The sequence below is a fragment of the Ruditapes philippinarum genome, unplaced genomic scaffold (genome assembly GCF_026571515.1).
Source record: "Ruditapes philippinarum isolate M1 unplaced genomic scaffold, ASM2657151v2 ctg1351_1_1_1_1, whole genome shotgun sequence".
NCBI classification, from domain to species: Eukaryota; Metazoa; Mollusca; class Bivalvia; order Venerida; family Veneridae; genus Ruditapes; species Ruditapes philippinarum.
The window spans coordinates 100,018-119,048 of NW_026858449.1; the positions used below are offsets into that span (position 1 = coordinate 100,018).

The 19,031-nt window shown below is 31.0% G+C and overlaps 1 long non-coding RNA gene across 2 annotated transcripts in view; it reads right to left on the bottom strand.

The window, feature by feature from the left end:
- Nucleotides 1-19,031, bottom strand: part of LOC132753197 (uncharacterized) — a 46,980-nt gene that overhangs the window by 12,047 nt on the left and 15,902 nt on the right. The window contains exon 3 of one of the 2 annotated variants that reach the window (XR_009628921.1): nucleotides 6,845-6,918. The exons of the other annotated variant lie outside the window; for it this stretch is intronic. This is a non-coding gene — a long non-coding RNA (uncharacterized LOC132753197). The remainder of the gene's footprint in view (nucleotides 1-6,844; nucleotides 6,919-19,031) is intronic. 2 annotated transcript variants of the gene reach the window in all.

The following is a 19,031-nucleotide window of genomic DNA, read 5'->3' on the forward strand; positions in this document are numbered from 1 at the left end:
ACAACTGCTGTGTTTCAAACCGCACAAGATGTCTTCTGAACTACTTCTTTTCATAACTGCAGTCATTTCTTACAATTTAGAATAAAGGGATGGTATGATTTCTTTTTCCTTTTCATTACCTTTCCAAACCTCAAAACCAAGAATGAAAAGGTAATGGTAAACCACAGGTGTTAACTGTATCTCTTGCATTGAGTGACATGATTAAATCATTAAGACAGACTTGTTAATCAACCAACCAAATATTTTGTAATAATAAATCTTATTAGTCAGTGATGCTAGACTGCTCCCATATATCTATCCTAAATAAATTCTAGTTTTTTTTTAATTCAATCTTTTTGAATATTTAGCAAGTTTTCTAGGAGAATAAATAATCTGAGATTTAATTTTTTTAAAGGAAACTGGGTCTAATGAAGACCGTTACGGTAAAAATTTATCTAACATTTGTAATAAGAAACAAGAAATTTCTTTCATGATACCTTGTATTTATTAAACCCTCTAAAAGACATCTTCTACAGGCTCAATTGTGAACAAAAACTGTTGAACCCCCTATACCCACAGTAGTACACCATGAATATAGTATTGCCAATTTATTGATTTGTTAAGGGAAATGAATTAAGATTCAATTCAATACGTCTTTCATTTAAATATCTGAATTAAATAGCGTGAAATAATATTTTTGTATGATAAATTATTCAATATTGAGTAATATAAGTTTGTAAACAGGACAGTCTTAAATCATCAAATCTATAATGGATACTGCCTGTCATAGATAAATAGAAGAACTAACGTTTTCATTACGTATTTACGATTGATTATCAGTAATAAATTGAAATCTTTACAATACTTGAGTATGCTAGTGTATGAACATAACAATATGGGGTTGGTAAAGTTGATTGAATATAAAAACATTCGAGTCCATTAACGAGCATAAAGCCAGCCGACCGAACTTCGTATTATAGCCTACTGTATACAATCACACACATTATAACATGCGTTTTGAAAAGTTGCCTTGTCAAAATAAATGAAGGATTCATAATTTTACAAACCAAAAGATTTTTTTTTTTGCAAATTAAAAAAGTAAGAATTAGAGAACGTCTCATAAAATGTAAACAGATAATTCATCCGGCCGTCTAACAAAAGGTTAACAAAAGTGAATACGGTGCTTTCATATTACTATTACTTTAACGAGAAACTTAAATTACTTTTCCTTAAAAAATGAACTTTTGCAGACAATAAGTGTCAACTTATAATTACCCATAATCAGTTTTCAGTCTATGTTGTCAGGGGAAATAACTCTGCTTAAATACATTGTAAAATACATATTTTTTATTAATTTTGTAAACAAAATAAAAATGTAAAGTTTTCAACAGCAATTGTATTGCTGTGTTTATTTATTTCTTTCATATCAACAATATCCTTAAATTACATATGTGTTGGGTAACAAGTTTGAATGGTGAGGCTTTAAGCTTCATTTTATAAACAAAACAGTAAAAAAGAAAAGAAATATATATGATTTATAAAACACATGCAGTTGGAAGCTGAACACCTATTATCCGCAAAATTGATAAAAGTCAGAACAATAAATGTCAACCACTGTGATTGTAAATGTTGAGTAGAGAAATACACTGTACTTTTTGTTGGCACAGTTAAATTACAATTAAGTAACCTTGAAATCGATGATCTGTATCTCTGATATATCAAACAGGGTTCAAACCGTATATTTTGATTTGTCAAACACCTACGATTAACATCTTATAAACGGGTGAGTGCGTTGCTTATAATTTGATTGCGACTTGCCAAATCGGACTGCAAAATGGCAGCATAATTGATTATTCGTACTCCATGCCTGATCCTTGATCACTGATCAACTTAACCGATTAAAATATCGCATCTATGGTTTATAATTAGGTATCAAAAGCTATGAATAGGCAATTCATAGGTGTTTAATAGATATCCTGCTCTAGAAATACGATATATCTATTTCAGTAAACACTACTGAGTGCCATGTATTTCAAACCTGAAAGAACGTTTCATATTTCTATATTTTACAAATCTTAAGTTTGACTAATATGGAAAATAGGCATTTTTTCAATTACTAATTGGAATACAAGGTAATCAAGCTAGCTGACAATCAATTTTAATTGCCAACGATAGACTGAAACATAAATTCGGGCATTATCATAAATGCGTTGTCATTATGCCCACCTCAAGGATAAAATAGTCACAAGTCAAATGTCGCCGATTTACTATTTAAAGATTGGCCACGTTTCAAACTCTGCCAGGTTCAAACATCTTTCTCAATGGACTTGGAACACTTCAATGAAATCTTTCCAATCTAGAACAAGATTTTAATCTATCTCAAACAAAGATACGATTAGACAGCTCTATCTCTAAACCAAGTAATTTCAGTAATCGTTTTTCAATAAAATTAAATTGGCTCAGTTTAAAAAGCCTTATTTCTGTCTTCGATAGAATACAAAGGTAGTTTTCATCATAAACACTGCAATTTGGCAAGTCTGTTGCATTTTTAATATATTTTTTGAAATATTTTCTGTTTATGAAGGAAAACTTCTGCCAATTCTATTTATCTCTTGGCCCATACGAAGCATTCTGACATGGATTTATTTTATTACATTTATAATATGGCTATTCGAAGAGCTATTACAAAAATGTTGAATTGGCCAACTCACAGATTTGAAGTCCTGGCCTTCTGGAAAGTCTTCAAGCCTAGGATAGTCAAACTTCCAGACTAAAATAGATTTTAAGACAAGCAATCTCCAAGCATGTAAAATAATCTTGAGATCAAGGTCAAGGTCAAAATGAACAAGTCAAAGGTCAGGCATGTGTGAAAAGTGTATATCAAAATAAGCTAAAAACTTTTTTTGATATTATAAAGCATACATGTAGTTAAAATGATGTTTGTTAACATATATAGGGGAGTCTCCCACTTTTAGCGAGAGACTCCCACTTTCTGCAGCCATATTTTTAAAGATTTTTCTTAATATCAGGGGTATTTTCACATATTAAAGAAATCTCCCTTTTTCGGTATCAGAACTTTCTTCTCCGTTTATTTGAAATTCTAAAATCTCCCTCTTTTTGAAGAAAAATCTCCCACTTCATCATCTAAAAAAGTTGACATGTATGTGTTAAGGCTCCAGTTATGATATGGCTTTGAGTTTCCTGAATCTGTAGAATACACTGAGACTGAGCTATAGACACAATAAAATCTTTTCCCTAGAGTAAAAATGGGTATTGCTGCTGAAAATTTTATTTGGCTTCTTAATGGTTTCCAATTATTCTTCCAATTATAAACAGTTTATGTAGGCTATTAAACATTATACAAAATCATTACCTATATAATATAATTACTTTCTACTAAAAAATTACTAAATTTCACAATATCTTATGCATAAGAAAGAAATGAACAAAGATGATAAGATGAATTCACTTCAATTATAACTACTAGAATATCGGTCAATTTGAGAGGCAAGCCTATAACATTAATATGATATATCGTTACAAATTATTAGAATTGTTGGTATAACAATGTGTCATACTTGTAGTATAAATCATTTCAATACATTGTATTTATCACTTATTTTAACAAGTGCAGAACACCTACATATTCTATACATAACCGCTTAAATATCACTATCATATCATGATTAATTAAAATACACTAATTGCAAAATAAACCTGTATTTATTGTTACAAACTATCCTAATTTTGGCGAGTTCATTAAAAATCATGATTCCGACTATAAATTTAAACAGAATTATAATACACATGACAGTTTGATACAATAAAAACATGTACAGTCCATTCTTCGGTCTAAAAAAACTCCAATGTCAATTATGTCATGTTTTTCTAAACATGTACGATATTGATAATGGGTGCGATTCACGATTAAGGTCACAGCTCTTCACACTGCCAAGATCAAAATACGACCTTTGTCAATCTTACTAAAGCCTTATCTATTGGACTAAGGCCAGTTATTGAGCGTTGGCGTAAATGTTTAATCCCATTGTTTTGACTCTTTAAAAGACTTATAAATAAGATAGTTCATTCCGTACTTGCTTATAAATTAAAAAAACGGCGCTTCGAGTCACAAACAGAATGATAAAGTTTCATGCGTAAATTTTAATCATGCTTGAAATAATGACAATATATGACGTTAATTCGAGTAATAGTATCATCTACAATATTTTCCGTGTTTCAAATTTCACTCTCTATTCAATTAAAATACCTTGTTTTTGAAATCACTGATCAAGAATTAATACGTCAATTCAGCAAATATGTTATCTGTTCAAAAAAATAAGTTGTTGTTTTTTTGCTTGAAATTTTATAATTTGATAAAGTATTGTAAATATGTATCAGTCAACAAGGTTAATTAGACCACACGCAAGTAAAATAAAAAATTATCTTTATTTTCTTAAAGTCTATATTATTTCTATTATATATTATATACATGCATTTGTGGAATGTTTAAGCTCGTTTGTTTTTATTCCAGAAAATACTGTTAACTAACAATACTTTACATTACCAGAACAAGATTTTGTTAGATTCCCGTTTTCAAGTGGCGTCTATTTTCGATAATCATTTAGATTTAAGATTATATGGTGTGTTGGAATGAATTAAGAGAAGGTCTGGCGATTTCAAACTTCAAAACAACAAGAATACATGACATTAAAGAGGCAAATTAAGGAAGATTAGATGAACATCACAATAGAAGAAATTGGTGTAACCTCTCATGTTATGTATTATTTGTAACCAGGCAAAAGAAATGACTATGAGTGAAAGTTGTCAAGAGATTGTAGAGAATATAAAAACATTAAATTTTTATGTAATTTGAACCTTAATGAAATATGGGAGCATTGTCAATGTAAATCAAGTCTATTGTCAATGTTTTAAACCATTGTGTTCCAGTGTATTTTCATTTCCCTTCCCAACATTAAAGGGCCATAACTCTGACAAAAATCATTGAACCAGAAAATATTGACAATATGTAAAGTTGTCTGTCTGACAGTGTATTATTCTACTATTAGCAGTTATTGGATTTTTATTAAAATCAGCGTTTAAATAGTTTGTTGTCAGGGGATTATTACCAGCATATTGTCAGAAAAAGAATTTAAGTTAGATCAATTCATTGAAATACTATCCTTAAGTCATAAACATTGTTTGTAGACTTTATTTGCACTAGCAATTGTTTAAAAGTAATTTACTTGCTACAAATTAAATATTGAAAGTTTCTATATTAACATATTTTATTCGACATTCCTTTTTATAGACAATAAACATTTTAAAATGTACTCGACATGTATTGTTTTGGCACTCGAGCACAGTAAAAGTAAATACATCGGTCCCCATAAAGTTTGCCAAAAACTTAAATATCATTTGGTGCTTATTATGATGACGCATACAAATTTAGTAGGAATATAATATAAGGTCGTATTTTATAATAATAATTTTCATGACAAACAAATGGATAGCATTAGTAATACACGAGTTGGCGGCGCTATATACCCACCTTTTAAGGCTATTACTAATGCAAGCTTTGAAAGTGACGTCATTGTTTTGAATTATTGCAATAATAAATATGGACTTAAAACACGTAAAATTAGGTTAATTCACATAACAGGCCGAAAACTGCCTACTTTATATAATATGACATTATTTACAAATATAGTTAAGTAAAGATTTTAATTCAGGTATGAATGGCTTTATTCTTATTTACATTAACCAAACAAAACCATAGAAGTTTAAATGTTTTTTCCAGAGTTTATTGTTTGCTTTGAAGGTTTATTTTTAAGTAAATTTTGTGTACACTGATGCATTAACCTTTAGCCTGGTCTATACATGCAACTGGTGTAGACAGGATCAAACAGCAGTGATGGTAGCGGCTGATCTTGGTTTGCACTGATTGCATGGGCTGAATCTGTGCCACAGACAGGCTTAGGTGAAGTCAGGAATGACCGAGTCAAGATGACATTAATCACTGTAAAGTTAATATATCCCATAAAAAACAAATTTAGGTATAAAGTCATCAGTCTAAGATCTTTGCACCAATTTAAAACATTTAAAATCTGGCTCTACCTGTACAAAGAGGACACCTTTTTAGAAACACCAACTTGCCATAATTCTGCTGATCTACACAAATTTCATATGAGGATCAAACTTAGCAAGGGACAAAATTTCTATTAGTCAGTGACTGCACCCATGACAAGCTTAAGCTTCAGTGGCAGGTCCATAGTCTCCATTAAATGACCATCCTTTCGTGCCAAACATATCCATGTGGTAAAAAAACAAACTTTATTCAATAATATCTAATGCTACTTAATATTTAAGTTTTAAAGGAAGGACCCCCATTCCATTAAGATTATTTTACTTAAGCTTGTAGTACATGATTGCTTTAGAAATAAGCCAAGCTTAATAAGAGCGTAAATTTACTCATTATCTTCTTCCGTTATAATATGCGTATCTGGTTTCGTAGCTATTCTCTTATACATTACATATATAATATGAATATAAAACATGACACTTCATTATATATGTTTACGTCACATTTGCATACTTTCTCATATTTTTATGTAAAATGTAAGTATTCTGATAAATTAGACCATTAAAATTTGAAGGCCATTTATTACACTATAAAATTACCATTTTTGATAAATTTCCTGGATCGTGCACTCTGAACGACGGCTGTCGGCAATGTATAAAATGTATTTACATATTTTTCATATGTCCTTATGAATTGTATTTACATATTTTTTTCTCATATCCCTGTATATTTAATAGGATACATGTATACATATAAGGTTAAAAAAGTCCAGTTTCAGTTATATACCTTTTACTGTTTGTCTATGATAATGTGATAGTAACGTTTCATCTTTTCTGTACACAAAAGTTTATAACCACCTCCTGAAATGGAAAAACGAGTCTTAAAGAATCAATTTTAACAGAAATAACACTAGATTTGCAATTGAATTAAACAGTGTTAGAACTGTGAGCTTCAGTTAAAGTCGATGGGACTAGTAATAACATGCACAATGTGGTAACGAATAACACTGTAATAATCAACTTGACTGCTGTGTCACTAATTTTCCTAATTGAGCTGTACGTAAGTAAAACAAAACCAGAAACAATGTGTGCACATGAAGCGTCTTCTTACAGTTTTACTGCATATAACGTGTTTCACAAACAAAATTAAAAAATAATTAAAAGCAGGCAAAAGGTCATGCTGATCTTTTTGAAATTGATTTCTGAACTATAACAGGTCTTACTACTGTCAAAACATTATCACGATGGTCCAGTTACGGAAACAGTTAAATATTATATAAATATGAAACATGAGATATCAAAATATCTGATCTTTTTATGGAAACAACACAATTAACTGCTAATTGTTCATAACTTGTATTCAATAGCTATCTATCAAATATTTATAAAATAATTTAATGCCTTACAATGTAGGAAACAGGATATTGTTGTAAACAAAAACCATTATCCTCCAAAGTACAATTCAATTAACCATTTTTTTCTCTCTAGAAATAAGTGTTAAGTCATTCGAAAACTCTCAAATTTTACCACAATGAATAAATCAGTAGCAATTTTACTTTTCTCCTTATTATTTTGTTCACATAAAACACAAACCTGCCAAATAAGATATCAGACTTGTTTTATAATATTTTGATTTATATCAGACAATTAGTCTCCCCTGATTAATTCCAATGATTTATGCAAAAAAAAATACTTTCTATTTTGAGCAACAAACATGATTCATAAACAATGTCAGCATTTCAATTATAATCAACTGAAATAAAATGGACGCCCCCATGTTCCACTCGAATCAAAACCAATTGTGGGCATAATTTTTTTTAAAAATGACCTTGATTTTTTGAAGTCACACCAACATAGTAAAACTCATACTGTGCAGGTTTTCTGGTTGAGGAAGACTCTGTGTGCATTATTTCAGGTATGAGTGGGCACCTGAGTAAAACCACTAATGTTCCTTAAGGTACCTTACATGAAAGAACCCGAAGTCCCTGGCAGGATTCAAACTTAAGCAGTTAGAGCAAGTAGTTTGAAGTAAACCACCTAATAACCACTTAAGGCTATGAATCCCTATAATGATCAAAACATATAACATTTTAACAATAATTCAATGTGTTTATACACAGTGATTCACTAATGAAATAATTTACCATTAACTAATCTATCAATAAAAACAACAACATACATATCTTTATATAATGGTTTTGCTGAAAGATAAATCTGAAAGAATGATCATTAAAAACTGTGAAATGAGAAAACACACTATGTGAATGCAAATGAAACTTCTAATCATACAGCAGAACCTTTGACAATCACCATGCATGCTTAATGTACAATACAGTGGCGGGGGTTGGGGATTGTTTGGGGACAAAAGACTTTCTTTATTGGAGGCTTTTGCTTTTTCTTCAGGTACAATTCTTTTAAATGCTTTCCTTAGACCAAGATGGTAAGAAAACAGTTCATCATTGTGTAAGCATATTTTTACCTTGTTGGATAACCGAGTAACAGTATATAAATAAGTTTTCAGAATACCGTACTTTAGGTTTCTACCAACACAATACTCTTTCATGTTTACACAATTTCCTTTAAGTTAAATTGTAAAACCAGAGACAAGTTTTTTTTTAAAATTAAGAACAAATGGATGTATCATATACATTTTTGTAATTATGAAGTAACCAAATGGCAACAGTGTGACCACAAATCTAGCATGTGTAACATTGGTTAATAAATGTGAAAGAAATTTGACTCTGTATTAGTCTGTTTTCTAAGAATTTAAAAGCAATTCACAGAATTTAAACAAATCTACTTCCTGTTATTGCAAGAAAGGTTCAAGTTAAAATATATACGCTTCAAAATAAGGTACAGTGATCAGAAGTAACATTTGCTTATAATCGCAAGACATGGTGCACAATGAATTGTATAGCTCGCAAGTAAGGATACAGTGATTTTGTTTATTTTCTGTAACATGACAATATTCCAAGACTTTAAACAAAAGATTCATACATCCGTAACAATCACGAATTAACTGTAAATTTTCTGTTTTTGTTTTTATATTTGATGGATGACAGTTCAATCACAATTATCATCAACCAATTATAAAAAAAGACAAGCGTGCGTAATAATGTTTTTTTTGTTGTTCATTTTTATATACAATAAATGTCCTGTTTGGGTAACTAGACCGCTTTTCAATTAGCCACGTGGGCAAACTTCATTAAACATCATAACAATTCAATGAGTAACCGTTCATAATTAACCTAAATTAATTCATGAAAATTTTAATGTCAATGAGTAATTAATGTAGAATCATATTATGTATTTTTAACCCTTCCGACAATAACATTTTACGTTTAATTACGGTTTTCACTGGGCTACTATTGTTTTTACGCGTAAATTACTCCCAATGATTATGTCAACAATGTCGGAGACATGGTGGGCGTTTTACAAGGCCCTTGTCATATGTTGTTTCCCAGGATTTTACACGTCAGAGATTTAAACGTCAGAATGATTCAGTGGCGTAAGTTCTCCATGCATAGCTAATGTATCTGGAAAATAAAAAACAATGCTCTGGAGACCGTAAAACTTCATTGCAAAGTGAGGCAGTATCTGACTTTAATTACCTAGTAAGGGGAAAAGGAGGATTTACTATTTTGTCAGCAGTTTAAATGACTATGTAAATTTTTATAAGTTAAAAACTTTCACCTTACACTGCTGTAAGGTTACCTCAAAGTACAATAGACTTGCCCTGCTCTAATCCGAGATGTCCTTATTGTCTCTTTAACCCTTACCATGTGCTAAATTTCTGAAATCGTCTTGTTGAGCATTCAATTTGGACAAAACCGTTCATAAGTTCATGTACTGACTGAACAGCAAATGGTGCAGACCATGATCAGACTGCAAGGTATTATACAAGCTGATCTTGGTCTGCACTAAGGGCTGCAACATGGTGGAACGTTTGGGATAATGGTTTTCGATCTTTAAACAGCCACCAGTACAGTGCATCAGGTCACTCTGCAAGTACCTGCAAACAGGTCTAGCTGGTTGCACTTTATACTGGTGGCATTATGCCCATCTTTATTGCTGCTTGTACTGAATGAGTCAAGAATGTTTGGCGTCAAATTTTATATTAACTATGTAGGTGACCAAATAAGCTTTTCATCTGATGATTATTCAGGTAATGAAACTCTACCAATTTTCAGTCATGTACAAATACAACCATGTCAAAAACAAGATGTGAATCAGTAAGCTCAGGGACAATTTGAACACCTTATGTATTATTGGTATCTTTCATCATTTAATATTCCAAAACTCTTGATGTCTTAAAGCTGGTGGGAATAGCAAAAAAGCTGGAATTCTTCCAGTGAATGACAGTTATTATTCTCTATTGCATTACCTACTTTTACCAGTCCTGTTTTGTCAACAATGTAACATGTTTTCAAGACAAAAATTAGTAATCTCATAGAAGTCAAACATAGCTTATGTTTACCAAGCTTTATTGATTTTAGAAAGTTTTAGAAAAAATCAGCACTTCTTCATAAAAAAGAACCTAAAACAAATTCAGTAAGATGTGTCTGTAATGTATATCCTTAAAATATAATTATTAAAATTCCTCTGTAAAGAAGTCAAGAAAAAATTTGAAGCGAAAAAAAAAAGAGAAAAAAAAAAGCAAAAAACAACAACATTGAATGATGTCAACAGTATTTAAACATGTGCAATAAGTTTTGAAGAAATGTTTGATAGTAAATCATGTCACATTAACTTGTGTGCACTGTACAGAAACATATGTACAGTATGCAGTTAAGAATCATCTGTATGTTTGACATTAACACAATACAACTTAATTTCCTCACTACGTAATTAATGGGCCGATAGAATATGTAAGTAAACAAGTTAAGAGTACAAATAATTCACGATATCAAAGAGAATAATGTAGCATTTACATGTAAATCTTATTTAAAACAAGGTTACAATGACAACATGCGCACAATCCGAGGAACGGAGGAAGGTTAATGGCCACTAAATGTGAATTTCTATGATGTTACAAACGTCGATTGCACAACTTGTTTGGTACAAACATTTTTATTAGAACCGAACCATTTTATTAGTATTTGATATCATTATGCCTAGTCAACATATGTTTTATTCTTTTGTTAGACGTCAATGTCTTTATTACCTCCTTGCCATGTGACAGGACTTGTAACCTCTAAAAGGCCTTCATGGAGGTCCACACTTGGTCCTTTATTTGCTTATATGGCTTTATTCGTACAAGATTATGGATAAAATGATCAATGACGTCATAACAATGATGTCATAATAAGTGAGAGACAAAATTAATGACTATTAGACTAAATGTCCAAGATCAATTGTCACAGAGAAATTAAGCCTAATTCAAGGACTAAACCAGTGATCCCTAGATTTCAAATTAAGCCTAATTCAAGGACTAAACCAGTGATCCCTAGATTTCAAATTAAGCCTAATTCAAAGACTAAACCAGTGATCCCTAGATTTCAAATTAAGCCTAATTCAAGGACTAAACCAGTGATCCCTTGATTTCAAATTAAGCCTAATTCAAGGACTAAACCAGTGATCCCTAGATTTCAAATCGGATGAGCTACCTGTAAGCAGGCAGACACAAGCCCTTAGTCTAATGATAATGATTGGACTATATATTATAATCATCAGTGATGAGTTATGCAGGACACCTGTGATTATTCAAATAATAAAATCCTTTCAATTGAAGATTACAATGACAAAAGAACAGTAACTGTTATCCATTTAAAGCATAGCTGATCTCTTAATTGTTTTAAAGGTTTATCAGTAACATAATGGATTATTACAAGCTCTTGCTGCACTCGCTTTCCTCCAAGATCTAACATTTTAGGACTCGAACTTGTGACCAAAATACCAGTAACTGATACATAATATAATTCAATGTGTACAACCTTAAATTCCTTAATCAAGGTATCGCAGCTACAATACAAAAATAATCCTTCCAGTCAGGTAAATGTATCGTGTAACTTCGTTTACTTCCTAAAGTAGACTGAAACACTGAATGAAATGAATGAGTGAACAAATTAAAATAATTGACATACCATATACCTCCATCTTATAAATATGTTTATTATAATTTCACATAATACATATATTTTCCCTATAACTAATGCGATTCCCAATAAATAATACGAGAAAAGGTTAATATATGAATAATTAACATTTTTTTACTGCATATATATATATATTATAGTCATTATGAAGGAAATAAAAATACAACGTATTAACAATAACACTCTGTCAAATATGTTTTAGGCGTTCCGAGGTAGTGTAACCAAAAAATCAATAAAGCCAAATGTTAAAGATTCAAAGAATTCATTAGAACCGATCTTAAAATAAAACGTAACTGCATTATGATGACAAGGCGGAAACAATAACAACTCAACAAGCGTACGCTTTGTTTTACGGAGTTTTACATGTCATTTGGATATTAATAACGTCGGACCGTTTCGGCACATTAAATGCAGTTAATACCTAATTTGTGCCAGCTTACTGAATATAAACTACCAAAAAAAGGCATGAAAGTGAATCTTGATGAGTAAGAGAAAAACTTGCGAATAATAAACATGATTTTGCCATCAGGGGTGATAAAGTGTATAAATCTGTTCAGTTTGGGTTCAATTAAGATCTTTGGGTTAATAATGGAGGTGTTTGAACATTGCTTTTAGATATTTATTCAAAAAATCAATGCCCTACCACATTTACTTTGATCAAAAAAATGTTGTTTAATGAAACATTTTAGTAAAATATTTTGAAAAATCGTAGTGATGTAATAAACAAACAGTTTAGTATGCATTATTGAGCAATGTATAATGCTACTCCGCCCATTTATTTTCAGGCTATGGAACTTCTTTTGAAATTTGTAAAATGTCTTATAATGACTTAACTTTTTATGAAGTCGATATATTATATCAAAGAGCATGCAGTTTGAATGATATGAACATTCGTAAAAGTGCATCGTCTTTAAGGCATATTATGCCTTAGATCGAAGTCCATTTTTTTTAATTCTTTGGAATGGTAAAACAGGTCTATATAAAAATTATGAAAGATGAATTATATCACAGGTATGATGACAAATATATTGATTTAAACTTCTGTTTGAAATATTAGGGCCTCAGTAACTCATTAACGAACATTTGAAACATTGAATGAATTACATGTATCTTATTTATTTTGGCTACTGTGTTAGTATTATTTGAATTAAGATGCCAGTAATAATGGATTTACATGTTTTTACCATTTACTTCAAATTTTATTTTATTTTTTACATTTTACCATCTAGAGGTCAGTGGCTTTAAACATCATATAATTACTTGTAACTAAATTTACCGCAATGCTTTTAGTATCCTAAGGAAGTTCATTATATCAGATCAACTGCTTTATAAGCAAGGAAATTTTTAATGATATCTGAATTTTCTTTTAGATATCTATCGAAATTAACCTTATTATCCTAATTTCAAAGTCATTTGACGTCATACAGGCAATACTTCATGACGCAAATGACTAATACTGTTATATTTTCAGTATAAAAAAATATGTTGATCTATGAAAACCATAGTTTATTACACATTACAGAGTAATAAATGTTGTCACACAGTGGTCGTATTATTAAGCTTGTCATTTTTTTACGAGGATAGAGGGTGGAGCCCCCCCTCGTTACATGAATGCATTTTTGTCCTCGTATAGAGGAAGTATTTCATTCATTGTGGTAAAAACAATTTTCAGCTTTGTTCTGAAAATTAGTCTGAACCTTTCAAAATTATCTTTGCTTAATTTCATTAATGCCACACATAAGTAAGCTGTCAGACTGTCGAGTGGCTCCTCCCACTTTGTGTCACTTGGCAAAGAAAATAATTACACCAGTAGAACGATAATTACAGATAAAGTCTTAAACAAATTCCTGATCCTCTTGAATGTTTCCAATAATTGAGTTTCTAAACTGGGGCGGGGGTTCTTACTCTAATAAAAATTATGCATATATTTTTATATAAATTATATATGCTTTAATATGCTTTAAAATGTTAAGTATCTTTGACTTACAAGAAAATTATAATCTTCAACAAAATGCCAGTTGCAAAAAATCCTACTGACACAAAATTTTACAATAATAGTCCCTACAGATGTTCAAGGATCAACAAAGCAACATGTCATATTTATGTATTCATCAGTCGAAATATAGACAACTTAAATATAGGAAATGTTTAAGCTTATCAAGCCTTTATGGCATCAAGGTAAGAGACCTGTTTCCAGTGAACATACTTTTTCCTCCTCGCTGTAACATTGCACGGTTTGTGTACCATTCCTACTGCGGTAAATTTGAAGAAGTTTAGAATTAGACTGCGTCTTGAAGTCTGTATAACCTTTGGATCAGATTTTCTCCACTGTTATTTGATTGAAAACATTACGAAGGTCATTTAGGTTGAAAATATGCTTTAGACAGATTTGTATATTAAGAAACGAGACACATTTGGTTTTAAAATTATAATGTCTTAAATTATCCTGGAAAATATCGTGTCTAATAACTTTCTTAACAACGGTACCTTAAATCATAACGATGAGACACTTTTACTTCAAGTTCCTGAGCACCAAGCAAAGTATAAAAATTACTGATACAATTTATGTTTTCTTTTGTATTTTTTCATTTGATTAATAAAACAAGAACAAGCTTTTTATACCTTAAACATTAAATTTAATGTGCAATGACAACATTTTTGCACTTTTTGATGAATTATATATCTACTTCACCGAGCCTTCTCCTCCCAAGTTCCATTACATCACGCTTAAAATATGAGCCGCGTCATGACAAAACCAACATAATGGGTTTGCGACCAGCATGGATCCAGACCAGCCTGCGCATCTGCGCAGTCTGATCAGGATCCATGCTGTTCGCTATCAGTTTCTCGTTTGTAAGCGAACAGCATGGATCCTGATCAGACTGCGCGGATGCGCAGGCTGGTCTGGATCCATGCTGTTTGCAAACCCATTATGTTGGTTTTGTCGTGACGCGGCTCAATCATTAAGAAATTTTGACGTAAAAGAAAATGCACACAGCTAAGCAATGTTACATTAAGTAGCAAAAATAATTATAATTGACGATGTAAAACTTGACAATAGCATTATCCAAATTTTAAATGCCATGTCCATGAATTACGCAAGTATTATTATGATGATAATTAAAACTAATTCATCAATGTAGATAATAATTTGTCAGTTTAGAATTTCATCTTAGATGTTTTCTTTTCCTCCTTTAAACTCTTTGTCACCATTTGAAAATACAAGTAAAAGGTTGCGTAGAGATTAAAAGACAATGGCGATTTTGATCAAATATCTGATCAAGGTAGCCTGTATCTTTCAAAACTAAAAGAATACAGCTAGGCCTTTGATTTTTCAACAAACTAATAATTATTTTAACTTTTATAATGTAATGCTATAATTATTGCATTGTAGCAAATTTGATTTGTTGCCAGTAGTGATTTCTTTTGGTAACCTTGATTTCTTTTAGTTTCTTCCCAAGCCAGGAGTGTGACTAGAAAATTACATAGTATCATAACATAATATTATATAATGAACATAATCAAAAGTAACATGGAATATAATGAAAAACGTTTTACAACTGTTGTCCAAATAATAACAGCCCCTGACTTAGTCACATAGCTGGTTTAAATTCAAATTGATTTCATTGATGCTGTTGGCCGGCAAAACAAAAGTTTTCTGGATTATAAGTGGATACCATTTATTTAAAAGTAATGGCAAATTTCTCTGATTCAAACAATTGTTACAGGAGTGGTAAAGACCAAAACATTAAAAACTTAATTTTTGAACACTAAATTGTCTGTGATAAATAAAGAGCCACCTTTGGGTCTGAACCTGATGTCCATTAGACCTTAGAATACTAAGAAAAAAACAAATAAGGCCAATGGACAATGTTTATTAGGATATTAGCCTTATTATTTTTCAAAGACTGTTAAAGAGCAAAAGATTAAAACATTTACTTGCAAATGCACAATGACCACTTCAAACAAGAGCCGGTTGAACCGGGTGATGCTACCCAAATAGGTTTTGGACACAGGAAGGTATACCTCTTGTAGTGTCAGAGTTATGTCACAGACAAAGTTCAAAGTGTAAAAACAACCCAAATGTTGTGCACGACACATTGTCTCAATATGGTGATCATTTCTGTGAAATAGTTGTAAAATCCGACTTCAAATAACGAAGTTATGGGCCGGACACGATTTTGCTGCAAGGTCATGCTGTGACCTTGACCTTCAAGGTAGCGACCCAAATGTTGCATGTGACACGTCGATTCAATATGGTGATCATCTCTGTGAAATAGTTGTTAAATCCGACTTCAAGTAATGAAGCTATGGGCATGACACGATTTTGCTGCAAGGTCATGCTGTGACTTTGACCTTCAAGGTAGCGACCGAAATGTTGCGCGTGACACGTCTTCTCAATATGGTGATCATTTCTGTGAAATAGTTTTAAAATCTGACTTCAAATAATGAAGTTATGGACCCGACACGATTTTGCTGCAAGGTCATGGTGTGACATTGACCTTCAAGGTAGCGACCCAAATGTTGCGTGCGACACGTCGTCTCAATATGGTGATCATTTCAGTGAAATAGTTTTAAAATCCGACTTCAAATAACAAAGTTATGGGTCGGACACGAATTCGGGATGTACGTACATACGGACGGACAACCCAACGACTATATGCTCCCCCGAAATCATTATGCAATTCCATGTACATCAGCAATAAAATCATATAGATTCTTTATTATTTCCGTTTACCACAAAACGTGCAAAAAAAGTGCAGAAATCTGATTGGTTAAAATCTCTTTACAGTCATGAATGAGCTCCTTATATGATTTGAACAAGTTTTCTGATGTTTACAGAGGCAATTATTATACTATTACCTTAAATTATATATCTTCCTGAAAATGTCACTTCGTTATTTTAGAGAAAATATGATGCTTTCATAACATAAAACATAAGATACCTTGCTTTTTAAGAAGACATTAATCTTCTCTTATATAATTATCTTATTGTTTGAAAGGTCAAAACGTGAGCGTATGTCTTTTAATGATTGGGGAAAAGTTACCACAAGACAGTGTCCCTCCATTCTGTCACTATTTCAAAGGCTCCATTTTCCAGTACTTAACTTATATAAACTCAATTACCACAACAGTGGCTTTGGTCTTTCTTTCTTTTTCTTTTTTTGGTCTGTTTGGAATAATGTGTTGTATTATATATAATCATAGAATTGTATAAATAAGAGGAAAAAAAGAGAATCACCACTAATGTATTCAATAAGAATTTTAGTGGAGAAGAATTTTTAAGAATATGTCCAAAAATAAAATAATGCCATTTTAAATGAAGAAAATTCAATTGGTACATTTTTATACAATTCAAAGAAGATACATAATTATTTAATAATTTTAACATTTCTATAATTTACTACTCTTTCACACATTTGGTTTAAACCGCAATCTTTCAAACTGTCTGCCTGTTTCATACTAAATTGTAGAGAGCATCTTTTAAATAAATATTACTGAATTTGTCATGAAAATATTTACGATCAATTCTTACACGTTTATAGCACTCTATAACATTAAATTTGATTCAAAACATGACATTTCTACAATTTATTCTGCATTAAATTAACAATTTCCATAGCTTTTTGAAAATTGTCAAAGAAAGATAGATGTTACTTTGAATAAATTAACGGCAAAAACATCCTGTCTTTAATGGTAATTTTATTAAAATATGCCTGCTAGAGTCATTTTTTACAATTCTTTATGCAAATACAAATATTGCAAGAATGTTTGTAAAGATAATCTTGATTTGTAAAAAAAACGGGGAAAAGTTTTTAAATATTCCAAGAGAAGAAATTCACGATGAAATTCAGAGAAAGTCATATTCTTCCTTGATATTTATAGGAATAGTATTTTCCCAGGAAGAAATAGAATTCATGACTTTAAATAAGCAAATTCAGTTCAATTTGCAAAAAAAAAATAACTTACAATTACTTTTTCATACTGAATGCAAAACTGAGTTTTTGCCATCCAACAAAAATCTTTCTGACACAAAAATGTTGGTATTTTATAAAAATCCTTCCATGCAGTTGCTGTTAATTTTGTTTATTGTATAAAAAAAAAACCCATGAAAATTGGGACTTTTTTAATGTAAAGAATATTGTAAAAATGATTCATTGTTTCGGTGTTATAAAAGATCATGTATTAGACTCTTGAGAAATTATAAACAGACGAGACATGGAACTGTAAAACAGATTCAGAAGAAATAAAAAATGAAAAAAACTTCTTCGTATCAAGCAATTTCTGACAAAGTTTCCTCATAAACACCTTTTTTTGTTAAGGAAAAGCAAAAACTTAAAATCACAACAAAAAAAACATCAAAAATAAAAGGTCTCAGAAAGTGATATTAAAGAAACGGGCACACAATGAAAATTTAGTTTTACAAATAGAAATTAAAACTTATGCCTAACAGAGGTCAAAGTACAGAAGTCAAAGTATTTAAAAGTATACATGTATATACTGATGGAAGGTTTATTTAGGAATTTGGAGAAGACAAAAATTTTGATACTTTTCAGGAAATAAATGAAATCAATAAAGCTTCTTGGTTATAATCTTGCTTAGCCCAATCCCAACATGTGCAGCTTTTAACTGTACTGATCAATGGAATAAACTGTTGCTAACACTTTATGTTCTCCATAGACAAAGGATATGTATGTGATTGAAACAAAGATTTTTCTTCAGATTAACATTTAATGACACCAAACTATATTGTTGGTGTATATTGCAGTTGCATTTAAGCTCGATTGCGAAACAAGTTCTTGCAACTTATATAAATCACTTTTGAGTCCACTTCCTGGAACCAACAAGTACTTATGGTGTTATATGAAGCAACATGGT